Source organism: Suncus etruscus, chromosome 1 (assembly GCF_024139225.1).
Source record: "Suncus etruscus isolate mSunEtr1 chromosome 1, mSunEtr1.pri.cur, whole genome shotgun sequence".
Lineage (NCBI taxonomy): Eukaryota > Metazoa > Chordata > Mammalia > Eulipotyphla > Soricidae > Suncus > Suncus etruscus.
Genome location: NC_064848.1, coordinates 44,773,991 through 44,782,698, shown reverse-complemented (window position 1 = coordinate 44,782,698; position 8,708 = coordinate 44,773,991). Strand labels below are relative to the sequence as shown.

General features: G+C 34.2%; 1 non-coding gene and 1 pseudogene across 1 annotated transcript; one reads left to right on the top strand and one right to left on the bottom strand.

The window, feature by feature from the left end:
- Positions 1-311: 311 nt before the first annotated feature.
- The window catches only part of LOC126002664 (protein SET-like), a 74,984-nt pseudogene continuing 66,587 nt past the window's right edge, over positions 312-8,708 (bottom strand).
- On the top strand, positions 4,272-4,378 carry LOC125996586 (U6 spliceosomal RNA). Its single transcript, XR_007491296.1, has one exon. It is a non-coding gene; the product is annotated as a U6 spliceosomal RNA (small nuclear RNA).

Sequence of the window (8,708 nt, the reverse complement as noted above, 5' to 3'; positions counted from 1 at the left end):
GCATATTCTTTTTCCCCACAGAGCACGGTGGTGTTTATTACATAGTTTTTGCAGAGACAAGAAGGATAAAGCAAATTTGGAACAGAAAGCGGTAGAGATCTTTTTCCCCAACGCAATTCTGTTCACTGTACTTCCCCAAATTAACTTGAGAACCATGGTGTAAAGGAGAAAAGAGATCTCGAAAACAGGGAGACTGAGCACAAGATGGGCAGGGATGGGAGAAGAAAGAAAAGGACTGCAACTTGCTCCCAGGTATTGGAGGAAATGAGAAGAGATCGGAAACCATCTGTGTTCCTTAGTAGTCTTCTCATTCATCCCCCTCTCTTTCCTTCATCATCATTTTCATGTTCTTGTTTTTCATCTTCATACCCTTCTTCATCAATATTTTTCAATCCTTCTTCCTCTTCATCATCATCTTATTCTTCTTCTCCTTCTTCATCATCCATGTCAGGATCCAAGTAGTATTGTAAAGGATTTGGCCAAATGTCATCCTTGATAAACCTCGCCTAACTCATCTGCCTCAGCATCAGAGTGGTCAGTGAACCAGGTGAAGAAACTTGGGTTCCTCGTGCTGTCTCTTCCTTCTGGTCTTATTCTGCATATTACATTTTTTGTCAAATCCTTTCAAGATTTTTATTTGATTTCAGTGGCATTAGAAGATGGATCACCGCTCTCATTCAGATGAAATTAGTTTTTAATAAAATCTTTATTTAAGCACCATAATTACAAGCATGATTATAGTTGGGTTTCAGTCATAAGCAGAACACCCCCCTTCACCAGTGCAACCTTCCCACCACCAATGCCCCCTTCTTCCTCCCCCACCCCTGTCTGTATTCGAGACAGGCATTCTACTTCTCTCATTCATTGTCATTGTCATGCTAGGTGGAAGTGTAGGTATTTCCCTAACTGCACTCATTACTCTTTATGGTGATCTTTATATTGTGAGTCGGTCCTTCTGGCCCTTAACTCTATTGTCTCTAGCCTTATTACAATAATGTCATTAATTTTTTTAAAACCCATAGATGACTGAGACTATTCTGTGTCTATCTCCTCCCTCTTACTTATTTCACTCAGCATAGTAGATTCAATGTACATCCACATATAGGAAAATTTCATGACTGCATCTCTTCTGATGGCTGCATAATATTCCATTGTGTATATGTATCACAGTTTCTTTAGCCATTCCAGATGAAATTCTTTGGAGAGAAATTTATTTTCAGAATAAGGGTTTATTTTATCAAAATAAAAATTTATTCTGTAAGCTGATTTAATAACTTGAAACTCTGTCACTTCAACTCTTGTCAACCAATGTAGCACTTCTCCATGCTCTTCCCCAAATCTTGGTTGACACTTTGGATGGTTGACTAATGTTGTTACATGTTGTAACAAATGTTATTACAAAAATTGGGGATTTTGTCGATCAATTCCTACCTCTTCTGAAAAAATGATGGTGGAGTTTGTTATATTCCATTCTACTTTCAAAATATCCTCACTGGATTGTTTCTTAAGTATTTCTATTTCATTTTAGACTTCATCAACATGCTCAATTACTTCCTGTTGCTCTTTTTCTCCCTTCACGGGACCAGCAAGCTGAAACCCTCCTCAGTCTTGAGGGGGGCTGCACCCGAGGCTTCTTCACCACGGAATGCTGGTGATGGGGAAATGCCATGATGGGGGTCAGGGGTTGGCACAGGACCAGAGGAGTCAGAACACCCTGCATATCAAAATTTATGCCTAAATGTTCATGGTTTATTTCTTATAATACCTCAAAAGTGGAAATAACGAACATATTTATGAAATTACTAATGGGTACCTTAATAATGTTAGGTTTAGCTATAGATGATATTATCATGCAATAAAATATATGGAATATTGATTAATAGTGTAATATAGATAAATCTTAAAAACATTATGCAGTGAATGATATTCTAGACAAACTATTCCATTTAGTATAATTAAATCAAAATAAATGGCCATAATAGACCAATCCTTAGAGACAAAAATTAAGTTACAGGTTATTTGAGGTTGAAGCGTGAAGAAATAGTAATATCAATTCATTGTAATAGTTTGTTTTTTGCAGTGATGAAATGTTCCCAATGCTATATGAGTTGCAATGGTTTCAAACACTGTGTGTAAAATCAATTTGATAGTGTTTAGATACCAAGAAATGACTCCCTTGAAATTGATAACAATTTTGGAAGTTCATAACTTTATATAGTAAAAAAAGGTGCTGCAACTTCAATTTTTTCATTCCTCATAACAGAGAGTTTATGTTTTTTCCTCTTGTCTGATTTCTCTGGGTATGTAATCTATATACTATACATATAATACACATACATAAGGCATACCATAAAAAACACTGATCAAAATGCTAATAGATGATACCAGTTTTTAATAGTCTCATATTTCTGTAGGACTTCTAATTTCACAAGTGCCTATATACTATATGTTAACATTACTTTGGTATAAAAGAAGAGGTGCATTTTAATGGTTTGTTTAATAGCCTGAAGACAATATACTAATTTTACTGAAAATATCCCAAACTCTAGGAACTGACCCTATAATTCTAATGCCAATAAAGGCCAATACAATTTATTTATACCACAAAAAACAGTCAATGTAAACTGATATAACTACCATGTATTCAAAGCAGTTTCAAATACATGGCTGAATTTTACACATGGGCCTTTCCTTTATGAGAATTGTCTGAATTTGTTTTAGGCAAAACAGAAAGAAAGTCTCTGCTGACATCCTGTAAATACCAGTTAATGTCCTTCAAAACTATATCTTTATCATAGAGGAAACTGTGGTTTTGGAAGTTTTGTTCCATTCCATTTGCCATAGATAAAAACAAACTTTATCTCAAAACAAGGTGGTTGTTGTTTGTTGATCTTGTTGTTGTTTTGCAATATTCTACCTATTTTCTTGTGAGGCAATACAGAGACTCATATTTTGAAGACTTATGCTATAAATCTATATAGGGTATTGATAGAAAGAATTAATTTGGCAAGAATAGGTTAATAAATGAGAAGGTACAATTAACAAACACTTTCAATAACACTTTTAGCTCCATTCCTTTATCAATATTCAGGACATTTTATTCTATGATTGAAATAATCTAAGCATATTTAGTATTGCATCTTGTAGCACAATATGTACATCAATTATTGGAGGTTTAGTATGAAATGCAGACTCTGGATTTATTTAAGGCAGGACTAATATTCTGTGTTTCTGGTATATGTGGTGTTGTAGATATATATATATATATACACAGTAATGTCTGCATACAGGCATTATTTCAAAGATAAATGAAGAAATTAGGCTTCTAGGTCTAACTTTTATCATTTTGTTTTAACTCAACTATTTTATAATCATACCTTTATTTGTAAAATGGCTAGACAAATTTTACACAAATTTTATTATTTATTACTGAGTTAACAAATGAAAAAGTAAGCAGGTGGGACTATATGAATCTGAAAATTTCTGCTTGGCATAAGAAACTCAGCCTGGGGCCAGGAAGGTGGTGCTAGAGGTAAGGTATCTGCCTTGCAAGCACTAGCATAGGACAGACCACGGTTCAATTCCCCAGAGTCCCATATGGTCCCCCCAAGCCAGGGGCGATTTCTGAGCACATAGCCAGGAGTAACCCCTGAGTATCAAATGGGTGTGGCTCAAAAACCAAAAAGAAAAAAAAAACTCAGACTAAAATAAATAGATATTTAACTGACAGGGAAAACATATATAACATATATAATTTATATATAACATATATAATCTATAAAGCACCAAGTTTTTGAAACACAAAATAACTCAAAAATGGAGATTAATGATGACTAGAAATTTTCATGAAAATAACTGTGATAGCAAATATGAACTATTGCTCATTAGCACTTAGTATTAGGGAGAACAAAAATCAAAATTATAATGATATATCACTTCATACCATGAGAAATACATATGTCAAAAAACTGATAAACAACTAATGTTGTCAGGGAGGTTAAGAAACAGAAACTCTTACTCATTGTTATATAAAATGCCATCTAATCCAACCTATATGTGAAATGATTCGGAGATTTCTCAAAAAGAGTGAGAATGGATTTTCCATTCATCCCACTATCACTCCTAGGTCTTTATTACCCCAAACATATAAACATTAACTTAAAGAGAGATATACACATCTATATTCACTGTAACTCCTAGCAAGGCTGCCAGAATAAAGAAACAATCCACATGTTCAACAGCAGATGTACTGATTTAAAAGATGTGATATAGTGCTCGCTTCGGCAGCACATATACTAAAATTGGAACGATACAGAGAAGATTAGCATGGCCCCTGCGCAAGGATGACAAGCAAATTCGTGAAGCGTTCCATATTTAAAAAAAATAAATAAAAGATGTGATATATATTCCCAGTGGAATTCTATCAGCCTCTAGGACAAAATCATATAGTTTATGTAGTCATGAAGTTCATAGCAACTTAGATGGAATTACAGGTATCATGCTGATCAAAAGATTCAGTAACTTTACAATATAGGACTCATTAATAGTATAGAGAGAAACAAGTCAAGGGTTTAGAAAGTATCAATATATAATAAAGCTTGGAAATTGGAATACAGACTGTAGTGCAAGGTTTGAGGCAGGAAGTGGTGGGAAGAACATATATATTACTAGAAAGTAACAGAAACATAAATGGAGGGCCTCAAGTATATGGGGTTAAAAGAGTTAACAGTATGTACTAAAACCATAATTATCAACAAATAATGGGAGGATAGTTGGGAGCAAGAATGTAATGTAAAATTAGAGGTGACACAGATATGGGGGAAGTTCAGGGAACATTGGTTGCAGGAGTATACAGCAACTGTATAAGTCAATGTCAAATGCTTGAATATTATTGAAACCCTGTTACCTAAGTGATTTTTTAATTGGAACGAATAAATGTGGAGCCGTGCATGGGGTTTGGTTGGATAAAGAAATCCAGTACACAATTATATACATAATTATATATATACATATATATTATAATATATATATATATATATATATTATACTATGACTCTGTCCCCCGAAATGGTCTGCAGAGACTTTCTTCCTGTGGTAACACTACCATTCTCCTCTCTCAGACTGTAACAGAATTAGTATGTTATCAATAGAACTGAGAAAAACTGGTACTTTTAACTTTGTGACTAAGTTATAAAAGACTCTTGGTTCTCCATTTTATAGTCTTACTGCTCTTTGGATTTTTCATTTGAGGGACATCAACTGCTATGATGTGATCAGAAGATCACATAGTGAGGAACTAACTTCTCTTGCCAACAATCTTCTCAGTGAACTTGAAAGGGGATCCTTGAGTATAGTCAAGTTCTTAAGTGTCTATAAACCCCAGTCCAATTCTTGGCTGAAGCTTTAGAGAGAATCTCTCTAAGTCACTAAGAGTTTCCCAACTATACTACTCCTGGATTCCTGACTCTTAAGAACTGTAAGTTCATAAAATTGATGTGTTTAAGCTGGTCTGGGAACATACATAAAAATAGATAGCAAGTTAAATGGACAAAAATTACATATATAGGAATAAATCTATGAATAATTGTTTGGGTTCTGAATTGACAAAAATTTATTAGGAGTCTTTGATCTCTCACATTTAAAAAACACATTACATATATCTTTTTATTATTATGCAGTGTTGAGGTCAAGAAAAAAAGTCAGCCCCCTTCATGCACAAATATACTAGATAAACTCTGTATCTAGCAATGTGTTATTTCACATTCTACCAAGTCAGTTTTTTGACCAAGATAGTTCTGAAAAGAAATCACTTAAAAGTTTTAAGAAGGACTCTATTTTATCATGAAATACTATATAAAAGAAAGAAAACAAATATATGATCAAGCCATTAAAAAGGCCATAACTAATTAATAGGTAAAATATTAATAATATCTAGCCTATCCCTACAAGAGCATCATAACAGTAATTGCTTACAGAAAAAATTGCAAACATCTCTATTTATACTGGATCCTTTTTAAATATTAGCTCTAACCATGGTAACAAATTCATGAACTGTGATGGCCATTCCCATTTGATACACTAACTGCATATTAAATACTTTGCTCAAAGTCACACAACAGGTATATATTAGAGACAGCCTGATTCTTATGTTCTCAACAAATCCACAATGTCCCTCATAAACAACAAAAAATGCCTACTACATTAAAAAAACTAGTCAGAAATCAAGGAACTGATAAAGTGGAAGTGACATGCTTTGCAGTTTTTACTACCTCAGCTAAGAAACCATGACTTCTGGACAACATAGAAATAATGGTACCCTCAAATCAACTGCAATTTTCAATAAATATGTATGAATTATATTTTATAGCAATTCCCTTCACTCTGTATCAAACTGACAGTACAAATTACACTGCAACATTTTAAGACCCAGCTGATCCTAACTGCTCTGCACAGAAAGATAAAGTTGTGCCATCCTCACTTGTGATTTTAACACTTGGCCATGCTGTTTCTATGTTTATCTTTTTTTTTTTTTCCATCTCCTCTATTAAAGGCGATTTCCAAATGAATGCTGGCTGGCCCACTCCTCTAAGCATACCAAATCAGATTATGAGTAATGACCGGGAACTTTCATGTAGGGATGTTCCTAACAACAGGATTGAGTCCAGATGCCCATGTGCTCAAATGTTCAAACAAAGGTGGAAAACTTTATATCCATGTCCTAGAATACTCATAGCTTCAAGGACTGTGTATTGCTCAATATCTTAAATCAAATTAGGGAGAAGTTTTCCTTAGACAAGGCTGGAATTCTTTTTCCAGAAAAATGTGTTCTTTAATACAGATTATTGAGTGATACTTAATTGTTGACTATTTATCCACTTCTAAATATCAATAACAGCTCTCTTTTACTTTAATCAAAAAGCGGGGCCAGAAAGACAGTACAGCAGGAAGGTACTTGTCTTGCACAGGGCTCAATGGCCTTGATTCCTAGCATCCTATGTGGTCCTCTGAGCCCATCAGTGGGGAACTCTGAGCACCAAGCCAGGAATAAGCCCTGAGCATAGCCAGTTGTGGCCCAAAACAAAACAAAAAAGCAAGTAACCATTTTTTTCTCTTAGAATGAAAAGACTATTTTGGGAACTTGTGAATGAAGCAAATCCCGCCCTACCTGCCAGCTGCTTCTAAGGAAGTTTATTTTTGTGTTTAGATAATGATACACTCATGATGGATTTAATTAAACAGTGAATGTTATTTACAGAACTGTGTTGGGAATGGAATTTTAAATGGAATTTTAAAGAATGCAAAATTTTACTTAAATTTTAAAGCAAACTACATCTAAAGCAAATGTGTATTATACACTTACGTATCATAAGCTTGAAGAAATGGGGGAAACAAAGTATTTAAAGATGATTTCCTTAGAGCAATGCAATATAACAATGAACTTTAAGATTTGGTCTTTTTAAACGTTTAATTCAACATTTACTATCTACCATGTGCTTGGCACTTCTATAGACACTTTAGGGTGCTGCAGTAAACAAAGCAGAAAAAGATCTCTTGCCAAAGGATAAATAATTTTAAGATGAAAAACAGACACCAAATGATAAATGTAATCAGATATTCTATCATTTTTAGGTGACAAATACCATTGGAAAAATGAGGAACATTGAAAGTCTTATTTTAAATATGATGCCCATGGTGAATGTTATTAAAACGTGACATATCATCTTTCAGATAAGATGAAAAGAAACTGAAGATATCTATCATTGGTGGATAACTGAGAGAAATGCTTCTCTGATAGTGGAATCTTTCGATTTATACTGTCTGTAAGGCAGTGTGTCCCTGACATATCAGAAGCAGCGGCATGCTTCTTGTACTTGTAATTAAAAGAATTTCACTCCGGGGCCAGCGAGGTGGCACTAGAGGTAAGGTGTCTGCCTTGCAAGCGCTAGCCAAGGAAGGACTGCGGTTCGATCCCCCAGCATCCCATATGGTCCCCCCCAAGCCAGGGGCAATTTCTGAGCGCTTAGCCAGGAGTAACCCCTGAGCATCAAACGGCTGTGCCCCCAAAAACAAAAACAAAAAAAGAAGAAAAGAATTTCACTCAGTAGGAGTACCTACAACAGAGCTGGTGGTTCATAAAAATAAAAAAGGACTATAAAATTTACTGTTGGATATATTCTGAAGTTAAAATTGAGACTTAGTTCTAGATGAGATGAAAGGTAGAATCTAAAGAAATTAAGGCAAAATGTTTTGGTATTTTAGACTCCATCAATGGGAAGAGTGGACTTACTATCAATTATAATGAGGAAGGTTGAAACATTTTAAATTTGAGTTATCAATTAAAAATCTAATATTAAGTATCAAATAGTTGAAATCCGGAGTCTGAAGAAACAAAACTGAACTAGCATAGGGTATTTTAATAATCATAATGAAAGTAGCCTATTCTTTTTACCAGCAAATGAGTCATATTTTAAATAAAGTACAAGCTTCCTCTATAACAAGCTATATGACTACTAGGGGTATTGTTAATTTGAAAAAGTGGTTAGGTTATTCTACAATAGCATCCACAGAACATCACACCCAATCAATGTGTTAAATGGCTCGGTATATTTTCAAAACAAATATGAGACAATAACAAAATGTCTTAATACCAGAAGCAAATATTGTTAGAAAAGTTCATATTATGGAAGCAAATATAATTTTATTCCAAA